Source organism: Lepidochelys kempii, chromosome 17, assembly GCF_965140265.1.
Source record: "Lepidochelys kempii isolate rLepKem1 chromosome 17, rLepKem1.hap2, whole genome shotgun sequence".
NCBI classification, from domain to species: Eukaryota; Metazoa; Chordata; order Testudines; family Cheloniidae; genus Lepidochelys; species Lepidochelys kempii.
In genome coordinates, this window is record NC_133272.1 from 6,403,835 (window position 1) to 6,418,324 (window position 14,490).

The following is a 14,490-nucleotide window of genomic DNA, read 5'->3' on the forward strand; positions in this document are numbered from 1 at the left end:
GTTTATGTACTCGGCGGCTTGGTGCTCCGGTGCCAAGATAGGGATATGGGTTCCGTCTATGGCCCCACCACAGTTAGGGAATCCCATTGCAGCAAAGCCATCCACTATGACCTGCACATTTCCCAGGGTCACTACCCTTGATATCAGCAGATCTTTGATTGCGTGAGCTACTTGCATCACAGCAGCCCCCACAGTAGATTTGCCCACTCCAAACTGATTCCCAACTGACCGGTAGCTGTCTGGCGTTGCAAGCTTCCACAGGGCTATCGCCACTCGCTTCTCAACTGTGAGGGCTGCTCTCATCCTGGTATTCATGCGCTTCAGGGCAGGGGAAAGCAAGTCACAAAGTTCCATGAAAGTGCCCTTACGCATGCGAAAGTTTCGCAGCCACTGGGAATCGTCCCAGACCTGCAACACTATGCGGTCCCACCAGTCTGTGCTTGTTTCCCGAGCCCAGAATCGGCGTTCCACAGCATGAACCTGCCCCATTAGCACCATGATGCATGCATTGGCAGGGCCCATGCTTTCAGAGAAATCTGTGTCCATGTCCTGATCACTCACGGGACCGCGCTGACGTCGCCTCCTCGCCCGCTATCGCGTTGCCATGTTCTGGTGCTGCATATACTGCTGGATAATGCGTGTGGTGGTTGATGTGCTCCTAATTGCCAAAATGAGCTCAGCGGCCTCCATGCTTGCCTTGGTATGGCGTCCGCACAGAAAGAAGGCGCGGAACGATTGTCTGCCGTTGCTCTGACGGAGGGAGGGGCGACTGATGACACGGCTTACAGGGTTGGCTTCAGGGAGCTAAAATCAACAAAGGGTGTGCCTGTACATCAAGGAGTATTTCAGGCAGGACTGCACGGAGGGTTCCAACAAGAAATGGTGCACCAAAGTTATCATTGTTATTGGAACAAGGAGGTTAGCCTGGCCTCTGATTGATACATGGCTAGATTAACCTCGCTGCGCCTTCTCTGTGACTGACTGCAGTGTGATCTAGACAGGGGAGGAGGAAAATGAGTACAAAACAAATCTGGTCTATTTCTTGTTCTGACCCACTCCATCTATCCTTTACATCTTTGGCTGGCAGCAGACAAAAAAGGCGCGAAATGATTGTCTGCCCTTGCTTTCACGGGGGGAGGGAGGGTGGGAACGGGGTCCTGACGATATGTACCCAGAACCACCCGCGACAATGTTTTAGCCCCATCAGGCATTGGGATATCAACCCAGAATTCCAATGGGCAGCGGAGACTGCGGGAACTGTGGGATAGCTACCCACAGTGCAACGCTCCAGAAGTCGACGCTTGCCTCGGTACTGTGGAAGCGCTCCGCCGAGTTAATGCACTTAATGCACTTAGAGCATTTTCTGTGGGGACACACACACTCGAATATATAAAACCGATTTCAAAAAAACCGACTTCTATAAATTCGACCTAATTTCGTAGTGTAGACATACCCAAAGAGAGCTTCAGGGCAGTAAAGTCTCATACATCACCTCTCTTATCTAAGGGAGTCCTCTGCTAACAATGCAAATGCACCCAACTCTGCCTTCTTTCTTTTACCAATGACTGTGACCAGAGCTTAGGAACAGGAGGTAGCAGGGTATCAGGCAAGGAGGGGATCAAGGCAGAGGAAGGACCAAGGCAAGGCTGGGTGCAAAGCAGAAGCAGTCACAGAGGTGGCGATGAGCACTGAGCAGCCAGGAAGCAGCCTTATTCTATTAAGGATAAGACACAGTGATTAGTGATTAATAAACCTTAGAAAGGCGGTACATTGACCTTAAAATTCAGCAAAATGCTTGCCTGCCTCCTTGTGTTAGATCGCCCAATTTTATATGACCTATTAAGTCTACACACATGAACACTAATATTAGAGATTGAAGAACAGCAGCTAGAAACATCCGAGTTTGAGTTAAAACTCTGTCCAACTGTTCCTCATTCTCCTCTCACTTACCCTGGTGTATATCAGGAGTAACTCCACACAAGTTAATGAAATTACACTGGTGTAAGAGTGAGCAGGCTCAAGCCCATTCTTTTAGCTGGCATACTTGATAAACAACATCAAACATTAATCCGAGACTCCTGCATTTCTAGGTACTTGGTGTCATGTGACCATACATAGACTGTACAATTCAAGGGTTCCATACTGAGTCAACTGCCAACTTAGTACATGGTGTATCAATAACCTGAACAGGTGAATGCAGTGACAGTACAATAAGCAATATGTGAGTGAAGAGGACTCATGATCACATTTTGAGAATCTTCAGTACAGATATGGATACGTTTTGTTCAAAATTAAAGAAGATGGTGTTATAAGCCTTGCATATGAAAGTTTCAAAGGGGCACTGACTTTTCTTAAGAGCCATCTTAAGATCTGGAGTCCAGGGTTCAGAACCTAATGCAGACATTCCCAAGTGTTTCTTGATGAGGAAGTTGTGCAGTAAAAAATAGGGAGCTCATTTAGGCTAAACCACTGTCTGAGTTTTTCTTCTAATTGTCCCCCTTCCTCAATTGTGGCATTCCTCATTCAGTAACCAGGTCAAGGAAGGGTCTAACTTGGGTAACGTACTTGCCAGAAGCTGGGAATGGGCGACAGGGAATGGATCACTTGATAATTACCTGTTCTGTTCATTCCCTCTGCGGCACCTGGTATTGGTCCCTGTCGGAAGACAGGATACTGGACTAGATGGACCTTTGGTCTGACCCAGTATGGCCACTCTTATGTCCTAACATACAGAAACCCCGACAAGGTAGATTAAATGAATTTGGAGCTGTCCCAAGTTCAGTGACATCATGCCCTGGAATAAGTTTCCAATGGTTGACTGTCCTTTGGCTTCTCATTTTTTAGAGTTAGCACCTTCCTGTCCTGATAGAAAACCTGTAACCTTCATATCCAGGATGTCAGTGAGAATTTTGGCAATAAACCAAGGTACCTGACTGCCTTTTTCCACATTGCAGAGTGGGCCCTACGATAAGATGTTGTCTGATATCCTGAGGGAGCAAAGTGTCTTCACCATAAATCAGCTTGGAAAGAAGAAAGGAGTATTATATGCTGCTTCAATGCTTTGCCATGTTTGGCTGTTGTTTTGAGCTTCTGTAAAATACAACCAGTTCCCATTATTCTGAATTACAGCTGCACAGCTAGAGAATTTCAAGTTGTGAAGGTCAGTAACTCCTTTTTGTTTTCAATTTTCAGTTTATTTTTATGACGTGTAAAACTGCTAAATACTCTAGCTCTAACCCAAGTCCCCAATGTTTCCTACACCACCTGTTGAGAGATTACAGCACTTTCATTTATTTTGTACTGTATCTTTTCATTAATAAATGAGCAAATGCTTTCTTATTTAGTACAGAAAAGAGAATCTCCATCTAGATATCTGGCCTCTGATATCCTGTGCTTCTAGCCAGGTCTACACGGGTGAGTGATCTGAAGTAAATATCACACTGACTAACAGGCTACTTGTTTCAAACCTGTTTCAACCTTAGAAAAAAACCCTAATCTATTCTAGAACAAGAATCTTGAATTTTGGAATGGAAAATCACCTTTACAACTGCGTTTAGCAGCCCCCACACAGCTATCTAACTAGGTTTTTATGAGGTCATCCAACATCATGGTATCTGTTTAAAAAGAATACAATTTAGGTTTGTATTTTGGTTGAACTGGAAATTGGGAGGAATTTTATATAATTTGGGTTTTAAATATAGTACTAAATTCTGCTCCAAGAAAGAATATATTTCTTATAAAATGGGAATAACTGATAAATACATCTGATATCAAAATTAGGAGGAGCATATGTATCCAAGAGTTGTATAATGAGTTCTATTTTCAGGATCCTTCACTTTCATCCTCTAAGTAGAGGACTGCTTTCCAGGAGATGCAGATTGGTGTTGCTCTTTGAGCAGATTCAGTACTACTGCTCTTTGTTTCACTGGTGTCAGGTGATTCTGAAATCCATCTACCCTTTCATATAGTTGGTTTAGGAGGATTAAAGAGACATTTTGATTCCTGAAAACCTACTATTCATTAATGTGACCAAGTTTAAAGAAATTCCTTGTATGATCTTGGTGGAGAGTTTGCTGGATGATTTTTCAGACTGCACAGAGCTATCATCTCAACTGTCTTTTTTTTTTTTTAAACTTGTTTATGAGTAGACCCAATAATCTGTTACCCAAACGCTTTTGTAGCATTGACTTTACAATTCCACCAAGAACAGGAATGGTGTACATAGAACTTCCAATACACAGCTGGCCATCAGGAGACCAGTGGTGGCTCTTTAGTAAGTTAGCCATTTGTTGACGGTCTTCCTTAACTGCTCCCCATTCCTTTGGAGCTGTGTGCTTTGATTTCAGACTTAGCACTTTTGTCTCAGTGCTTGAAAAGGATTCCGTAGTGATTTTAAAAAGCTATTTCTGTGGTTTAATCAGGTGGAGAGCCAAAAATTAGTGCTTGAAATGAGAACGTTAAAAGGATTCAGCTAGGAGCTCCTGGAGACACTGCTTAGATGCTATGCTGCGTCACGTGATGAACCACCTCTCTCCCATTTTACTGGATTTTGTGTGAGATTTTTATTTTAAACCTGATTTCCTTCTTGGGCATTCCTCAATTCCTGGATTTATCATGTCATAGACCTGATGGCTCCAAAGAGACCATCAAAATCTCTAGTTTCCAGGCAGATGCTGCGCTCTAAACCCATATACAAAAAGTTTCTTTAGATCTTTGTAAGGGAGGGGGGAGAAAAGGCACGCATGCAGAATATTCTCTTTCCTAAATTAAACTACTTAGTTTTTAGTGGTTTCTTATACCTCCAAACTACCCCAAGACCAAGTCCACATTCTGCTCTCATAGCCTATAAAACTTCAGTAAAAATAAATAAATAAAAATAAACAAGAGCTGAAACCATTAACTACATTGCTTGGGAGAGGAGAAGATATGACACTTCTCTGACCAAAATCAGTCTCAAACCCAAGCTATCTTAAATGCCAAACTTTAGCCAAGAGCGCATTTGGATCGCTGAGCTAAAATGATAGTGAAAACAGATGTTTATCATGGAAATGTTGACATAACTTTAACTTTGCATCGTATGCCCAATTTGTTGCAGGCCATACCATTGGTGTCCTTCGATGAATCTAGGCACTGGGCTTTTGCACACCTGATTCTCGATTAGTTGAAATAATCTCCATGTTAGCAATTCCCTTTCCATCTATGGTGCTCCATCTTGTGCTCATCACTGCATTATATGAGTACCTGAGACACTCTTGCTTCCAAGCCTGCTTCAAAAAAAATTTATCTTTATTTTGAGCATTATTGCTGCAAGTTTTACTGCAAACTGTCATTACACACAAGTTCTTGACTGACACAGGCAGAGCTGTGCAAAAGCGATACAAAATTTGCCCCATTTGGGGTTTCATTATAAACATGAAGCACAGGTTAAACATTTCACAGAATTTGTATTTTATTTCTTTGATGTGAAATTCAGAGATTTTGACTCCATTTTGTTTTAATTTTGGGGTTCATTCATTCAAAAAATCAAACTGTAACAATAAGTGAAATCTCATGGAATCTGAAACAGATAAATTTTCCATATTTCCATACAACATGAGAAATATGCTAAAAAGGGGCTCTGAGTTCTATGAATGAAAAATGCTGGATTAGTGTTAAGTATTATTTTTTATTCACCAACCAACCAGGGCTGTGTAGAGACAGCTGCCCTTTCAATGCATTGAAACAGAAGAAACAAAACAGAAATTTAGGGAAAGATCCATTATTTTGTCCCCTCCTGGCCTTCCCCCTTGTGTCCCCTCCAAATATATCCATATTCTCCCTATTTAGCTTTTAAAAAAAATGTGCAAACAAACAAAAAAAAACAGGGAAAAGATGTATTTCCAGTAAAACAACTTGGTTGTTAAAATAAGATTTTTTAAAGTAACACATTTCTTTTAAAGTGGTTATAAACAAAAAACCTGTATTTAATATTAAATGAGTTGTTTTCTTATGATTATACTTTGTATGGTATTTGAGGTAAGATACTGTATGTAATTGTATTATATGGTTGCTTAAAGACCGTCATGTTCTTTTTTCAAATACATTGTTTTTACTCTTCATCCTTTTTTGGAAATCTCAAACTTTTAAGAGCCTGCGTATTCTTTTCACCTGTGATTCTGTCCTACTTCACTGGCAAACAATGTTATTTTTGGTGTATGCTCCTCCCAAAGAACCTATTATCCAAACACATGGCAGTTTTCTTTAATTCTTTGTGCATATACTAGTGCTTACATCACAGGAATATGTACAGTTCTAGAAATGATACTCAGTTAACTAATGCTGGTCAAAAAAGGAAATGTAACGATGGTGCTTAGTTCCTATTTTCTTATGGACATATGGTGGCCATATAAACATTATAAATATTCTAAATCCAGAGTTTCAAGTCCTCCCCCATAAATCAAGAACCAACTATTGGAAAGCACATGAAATTTAATGGGTAGGACTAGGATTTAAAGATTCTGAAATAATTGGTTTTAAGGACAGATTTTGAAGGATAAAAGATTGGTTGCACAGTAGACAGAATCACACTCTAGGAAGTCACATGTGAGATGGCCTGGAACAAGGTTGGGAGAAGGACCTAAAAGGAGGCAGAAAATTTTACTGCTGTGGTGGAGCTTGGTGAGGAGGGGAGTGGAAAATAGATGAGACCATGCTGTGCAGGGTCTTGAAGAGGAGGACAAAGAACTTGAATGTGTTGTGGAAAGCAAGGGGGAAACCAGATGAAGGGATCTGAAGAGGGTCAGTGTGGCAAGCAATGTTGATGATTTTAGCAGTTGATTTCTGACAGAGCCCTAGATCCCAAAGGAGGTTGCAACACTTGAAACAAGAGATAATCAGAGCCTGGACAGGGGTTTTCAAGGTGAGAATGAAGAGGATTGAGCAGATTTTTTAGATGATGAAGTGAAAAAGATGGCTGAATTTAGTGGAAGCATAAAAGTAGGAATAGAAGAATGTGTTTTCTGTAAACTGAAAACCATTTCTAAACCAAAGCTTTGCGTAAAAAATACATCTGGAGTGTAAAACTACCTACTCAAATAGATGAATGTTTTTGTTTTAATGTTCACATTTAATGCAAATCTAAAAGTAAATATCTAAAATAGTCTAGATTAAAAGTGTCAAGAATAATCAGAATAAACTGAAATAACACAAAAACGATTAATTTTTATAAAACTAATTTCTGAGTGTATTACATAAAAGAAACAGAAATTTCCTCATCGAACATTCGTCCTTGCAAATACTGTGTAGTGTATTTTTTCTGTGCAATTTATGAAAACACAGGGAAGGACAATGGGGTTTCAGGATCTCTTGTAAATCTAACAGTAGCTAGGAGCTCTTAGATCTTGAACATAATAAATATTGTATCCTAGAAGAGCCCATCGGGAATCGCAGCTCATGTGTTGCTCCACAACAGAAGATCGAGGTGTCAGATCCAATTAGAATCAACACTTTCTACTTATTTTAAGCTTTAATCTCTCTATGCAAAACAATTAACTGTTAATAGTTGATCAGATACTAGAACATAGATGAACCTTGTGTGAGAAGTGTACTTTTCCAGTACCAATGTACAAGCCACCGATAGTATATATTTTCTTCTTAAATAGAGGGGAACCATTTATGACTGTGGACATTCACCATCCGTTAATGCACTATTATTTTTCAGATGGTAAAACCATTATATGAACTGAAGGTGGCTTTCCCAGCTGAAAATAAATATGTATCACTTAAGCAATAAGACACTCCAGAGCTTGCATTAACGGGCCACTAGTACATGCCTCGGATGAATTGTGTGACACAAGAACAACTGTCTTCAAGCAACAGAGGATTGCACCAATGACCATTAATGGATGCCCTAAAGGGCTTAGTGCCACTATACTGTAATATAGAAAGCAGAATCCCCAATCATATTTTATTTAGCTATTATGCTGGTGAGATCACAGCCATGATTTCATATAGCCATGATGTCAACTGAAGAATGATCAAACGGCTGCTTTCTAGACTGTTCGTTTTAAGCTGTATTTTAATCAGGGATCAACTTTGGGTTATTTACAGAGTTTTTCCATTGATATAAATTATAACAGAATACGGTATTTCTGTTGCAATTTCATTTACAATGTGTTGGATCCTTTCTTTAATGGCAAGGTGAATCACTGGAATAATCACCTCCCCGCACATTAAGTGGTGGGGACTTTTGTCAAGCTTGGTGGAGATGGAGTGTCATCCCTTTAAGAGAACCATTAAGTAACCTGCAGCATGGAGGAAGCTCCATCCCAGGTTAGTGTGGGGACACCGACTCATCTCCCTAGGGTGCCAACATTGTATTTCAAAAATAAGGGACTGTTTTCTCAGCACCCCAGCCCCACTCCACTCATCCTCCCAATATTACCATTATTATTATTATTATTAAAATAATAATAATAAGCAGCACTCAGCTACATTCACCAGGGGTATTTCTTCCTCAACAACTCCCAGTCTTGTTGTACAGAGATGAAAAAATAAGGGATGTCCCTTGAAATAAGGGACTGTTGGCCAACCCTAAATCTCCCCCCACCCAGGTGATGGGAAGAGAAGGGTACTATTCTCTTTTTCACACCTGGACAAGCTAAGCAGCGGCCACCATTCCAGCCATGGAAGTGGCTGAAATACCAGGTTCCATTATGATCTGCTGTAGGCATATGCTAGTTGCTCCTTTCTTGGGGGGGCTGTGAAGAAATTTTCCCCTCACTACCAGATTGGCCAAGGCACGGTGCGGTTTTCGCCTTCCCCACAGTGGGTGGGGGACTTGGAGGGGCAAAGAACAAAAGGGGGAGGGTGGAAGCAATGATGTCACAACTCATTATGTAAGCGTGGGGTGGGTTTTCCAGAGCAGGTTCTCCATAGGGAATGGATACAGCCATCAGATAAAATGAAATGGGAAAGAATTTAAAGGAGGTATTCTTCAAAGGAGCAGAAAGAGGGGGGTTAGGGCTCCTATGATTGGTATGGCAGGGAGTCAACCCCTGTCCTTTATAGCCCACCTTAACCCTCATTTGAAGGGAGGGGTGATGTCCCAGAAAGTGGGTTGGCTGGGGACCAGGATGCATAAGGGGAAGGGATGCCAGCAGCCCCTCCCTTCCCCTCCCCAGTATATTTAAATAATTACCTGCACTGTACAATTTTATCTGCTGGGTACTCCCAGACATTTAGGAATAAAGTTGCAGCCTAATTAAACCATATCCAATGTTTCCTGTCCTCCTTCTGGCATAGCTGGACAATGAAATCTTTGTTAACCTTTTCAATATGGAACAATTTTCTCCTGGGAAAGTCACAGCTAAGTTAGGGAACATAGTCGAGTGGTTACAGTACAGGAATGGAAGACAGGCATTCTGAGATTTAGACTGGCTCTGCCATCGCCTGGCTCTGATATTTTTCTTTCTATGCCTGAATTTCCCAGTCAGTTGAGTATTTTATTCATATTATACAGCACTTAGATTAAAGACATCACAGAAGTGCCAACTATTATTACATCACTGCAATTCTTTCAGAAAACCAACCCCAGCTAACAGTCAACAGGAGAGAAACATGTGTTTTTATTAAGCAGGCTAGAACTACTGGTTAAACAGTATCTGAGTACAGAGCAAACCTTTCATTCTAATATCACATTTGCAAATCTACATTGGGGTCAGCACTTTCAGGGTGATCTATCTTTTTCTGATTTTCCCGGCAGGAATAACTTTGCCACAGATATTCCTTCTCATCTTAAATTCAACACTTGGGTTCTCAGCCTGGGAATCCATTTTTTTCTGAATCTTGAATGAAATCAGCTCAGGCACATTTTTAAGAGCAGGATCAACACAAAATAATTAAGATATATTTATTCAATTTTGCCTTTTTCTTTTTTGCTCCATATTTTTGCAGGCATTTATGGCTCGATTTTTAAAGGTGTTAATCATGTGCAGCCCCCATTAACTTCAATGGGATTTCTGACTGCCCAGCCCCTCTGAAAATCAGGCCATTAGTTTTTATGCTTTGAAAAAAAAATTGCTATGCTATATTCAGGATACAGAATAAATATTTTAAGACAAGTTTCAGTAAGCATACAACAGCTGTTGAGGATAGTACTTAGAAGAGCAGGTGAGAGGTTTCTCTTCACTAATTTCAAAAGAGAACTCCATTATATTGATGTTTACCTTAATTTTCCACTGTAATAAGTCATATACACTGGAAAGGACTGAAGGCAATTACCTCAGTATACCAAGGTTTCCCTTCAAAGACTTTGGAATGTACTAGATCTACACTCAAGAAGTTGATCAAATTAGACAGAAATACCTTTAGCATATTTGGACTTCCCACAGACTTCAGTATGGAAGGGATCAGCTCTTGGAGCGAATGCAATCTAAACAGATTAACCACAGCATATTTGAGATTCAAATTTAGTAGACTTCCAAAGTTATTGGGTTATCTCTCATGGAGATGATCTGACTTTATAAACTCCATAGCAGGTTGGGCTTTCCTGTGGACTTTCAATAAGATGCCCATCACAATGTAGTATTGCTAATATACAGGGCTAATCACAGATTTACATGAATCCTCCTTTTCCTATCAAAGTACATCAAGCATACCAACAAAAATTACACTGTCATGAAAGAAAACCACAAAACAATTCATAGTTAAAGCTTAAACACTGAATAATACACTCTCCAACACCTAGATTATAACAGCTCTTTTCATGCCCTTTGTTTTCCCTAGGTAGAGGAAGGACTATGGTCCATTTCACTCAGAACTGTGGTTTTCCTTCCACCTCTCATTTTTTCGCATAGTTCTGATGGGCTATTAGAGGCCAGGTCGGCTGGTTAGCCATCCCATGTTTGTGTATGCTAAAAAAACGTGTGGGAGGAAGTAGGGCTCTTGGGAGACGTAAAAAAAATTGATTTTTTCCCCACATATGTTCACGTAGAGATTTGGGGCCTGAATCTCCATTCACTTACCTGTGTTATTCCACTGCTAGAAGTGCGTTTACTGACGATTTACACTGGGGTAAGAGAAAGAAAAATCAGCCCTAGATTTCTTCCATTGCATAAATATCTTTTTTTTTCTGGGCAGGATGCTCTGTTATACATTTCTACGGTAGCTCAGTGTAAAAATCACTGTTAACAATGGGAAGTCAAACTTATGAGCTGAGTGAACGTGCAAGCGTCTTGTCTCTCTTTATCTCTACAACATTCTCTTTCTGGTTGTCTCCACCACAGGTAACATGTGTAAACTTATTACAAAAAACCTGAAAGGCCCATGGAAGTAAACTTGCTGTTTGGGAATATAAACATTTGATTGTTGGCAACAAAGAGGTGTTGGTGTTGGGGACACTGTATACAGAGTAAAATGGACAGAACGACAAAGAAAACAGGAGAGAGTTTTGCTTATGTACGGACTGTGTCTTTATTTAATAGAATACCCTGAAGATAGAACTCCTGACTATAAAGTCCTAACTTTCCAAGGCAAAGGGCTCTCCTTAGTACATGATTACCACACAGCGCAGTGATCTCAGAGGGTCTACAGAAGAGAACTAGATGAAATCCTGGCCCCTGAAATCAATGGGGGTTTTGCCATTGACTTAGATGGCGCCAAGACTTTACCCTCTAATGTTTTGGTCATTGGACCTATGTAAAGGAAAAATAATGGTTGTGTATGTGATTTTTTTTTACATGCCCTTTTTGGTTTCTCTTTAATGAACCATCCTCATTGGACAACTTTTGAATTTTATCTTAGGACGTTTTCTACTAGCCAGGACCAACTAACTCAAGCTGTTAGGGCAACTATCCTTGAATTTTCTACAATGTAAGCATTAATCTTTTATGGGAGAACTGAACTGAATTCAGCCTCCAGAAGTACCATTCACTGATAATTTTTTGAACAGGTATTTGTTTCGAACCCAGCTTCATTGGACTGACTGTACACTAACAGTAATAATAAACGGGAGAGATGCAGAATATGGTACAGTCTTCAGGATTCAAGTCTGCTTAAAATCTAGCCAAAACAAATACATATTATAGAATGCAGTCTGCATGTGAAATATTGTTGATAATTAAAATCTCTTATATATTAAATATTTTATTTTTATACCTTTCAAAATGATCCAAGAGAAAGAAAAATGTCTAACGAAGGATACAGATTAATTAAAAAACAAGAGACCTTTCACTTCTTGAACTTTATTTCATTCAACCTTACTGAATGTATCTCTAAATAAAGATGCACAGCTTCTACAAAGGGAAAGAAATATTATGTACATGTTTCTTCATATTTCTAAAATGCAACTACGGGCTCCCATCCTGTGTTCTGGTTGTCTGTGCCACAAATTACAATCACAAAATAAACGAAGTACTGCCCATCAATACAAACAAACAAATATATATATTTGTGTATATGTGTATATGTGTGTGTATATATATATACATATATATGTTTGTTTGCCCGTAGTTGCATTTTAGAAATATGAAGAAACATATACATAATATTTCTTTCCCTTTGTATAAGCTGTGCATCTTTATTTAGAGATACACTCAGTAAGGTTGAATGAAATAAAGTTCAAGAAGTGAAAGGTCTCATAAGTTTGACTTCCCACTGTTAACAGTGATTTCTATGCATATATATACATACACACACACACACACACACGAGGAAAAACTAAAAGCAGCATGTAACACAAGGTTGGAAAGTTACACCTTTCTTTCCAAATTAAATTACTAGAAATGGTCTTAAGAACAGTAAAATTAGACAATTCGATTATCGCAAATTAGTAATTTAACACAACAAAGAAATGTACAATTAGTACCGCTAATCAATCTGTCCATGACTACTCACCTACATGAATTACCAGCTGAGAAAGCTCAAGTACCTATGCTCTCATAATAGAAGCCCCTGTCACCTGTACTATGCAGCCAAATGAGCTAGTCTAGTAATTGTTACAAAAATGATCTATTAAAGGAGAAAACTGGCACAGTGGAAAAGAAGAGGGTATGAGCATGTTTACAAATGCAGTGAAAGCCTTACGGACGTGCTTCATATCACTGCTTTTTGTGACCTCTTGATTAAAAGATACGAATTCCTTGGGATTTCCTTTGGTTAAAGGGGGAGGGGGAGTGAACATAAATAACCTTTCTTTAAGGGTTAAGATCTTTTCAAAATCACATTCAAGCTTTCATCTCAAAGTAATTGCGGCTTAACTTGTCTCACAGCTACCACAGAATCATGAATTCGATGGTATAAAATACTATATACACACGCAACTTTCTAACATTTGGGGATTTGCGGAGTGGGAAGAGAGAGAGCGGAGTCAGAGAGAGAAATGTGAGGTGAATGCATATGATGCTTAACCCAGAACAAATGCTATTGACAGCCTTATCACTGGAGCACGTGGACGGCTAATAGGGAGCAAGAGCCCAGCAATAACACTGCTGCTACACAAAGGACTATCCCAGCAGAGATGAAATGAGAAACTGGATAAGAAATCGCAAGCTTCCCATCCTCTCTCACCAGAGAAAGGGTTTTGTTTTTTAAATTTGAGAGCCAGGTTGAGTTTACATGGCTTGGCTACTGTGTGGAACTCCTACTTCTTGTTATTTACATTAAAAATAGAAAAAAAACAAAGTTTTTTGTGGTGTAAACTTTTGACTTAAAAAAAAAAAAAGAACTAGTCCCATGATCCTTCACCGAGACCTCCCTGGACTTTCCCTAAAATTATGAAGAAAAAAGACAATAATAATTTGGTTCAAAACTTCATCATTTTATTTGTCTGTGCTAATCTTCTGAAAGTAAGCCTCAAAATGGGACATACACGAAAAGGGACACAGACTTTTCAGTGAACTTGAACTAAGCTATGGTTCAACTAGAAAACAATTGACACTGATTTTGTCTGCTTCCAGCCAGAAACCAGGCTAGTTGAGTTTTGATCTGCATTCTGGGGAGCAAAACAACCTCAACTGAAAGTGGGAAAAAGTTCACTTAGCCTCTGTGAATCCAATTCCCATGGCTTTGCAGAACTCTGCTTAAGCTATTATCTTCAGAACTCTTGACTTATGTTGCACTAAACTGGAAATCAATTATTAATGCTGTGATCATGTCTGTTTTGGGAACAGAGAACAATGTATTATGGGATTTTTAAAAAATTATTTCAAGGTACTGGAAAAACTGGAAAATAAAACCTATAAAACTTGCTTTCTAAAAACATTCGTCGGTTTAACTGAAGAGCTGTCTTAAGGGAACAATATCACTCTTATTATAATAAAGCCATGGTACCAAGTTTGAATGTGTTTTGGTAGTGCAGAGTGAGGCAATATTAGCATGAATATAACTGGTAAGTATGATAAGATATAAGACAGCAGAAAAGATGATCAAGATGATAATTGTACAATATTACACATGTATGTATGTCTGAAAGTCCTATGCTGTACGCCTGCTCCCATGTCTTCTAAGAATTGT

The 14,490-nt window shown here is 39.5% G+C and overlaps 1 protein-coding gene across 15 annotated transcripts in view; it reads right to left on the reverse strand.

Moving 5' to 3' along the window:
* The window catches only part of BCAS3 (BCAS3 microtubule associated cell migration factor), a 500,928-nt gene that overhangs the window by 243,099 nt on the left and 243,339 nt on the right, over positions 1–14,490 (reverse strand). The gene's annotated exons all lie outside the window — the stretch shown is intronic.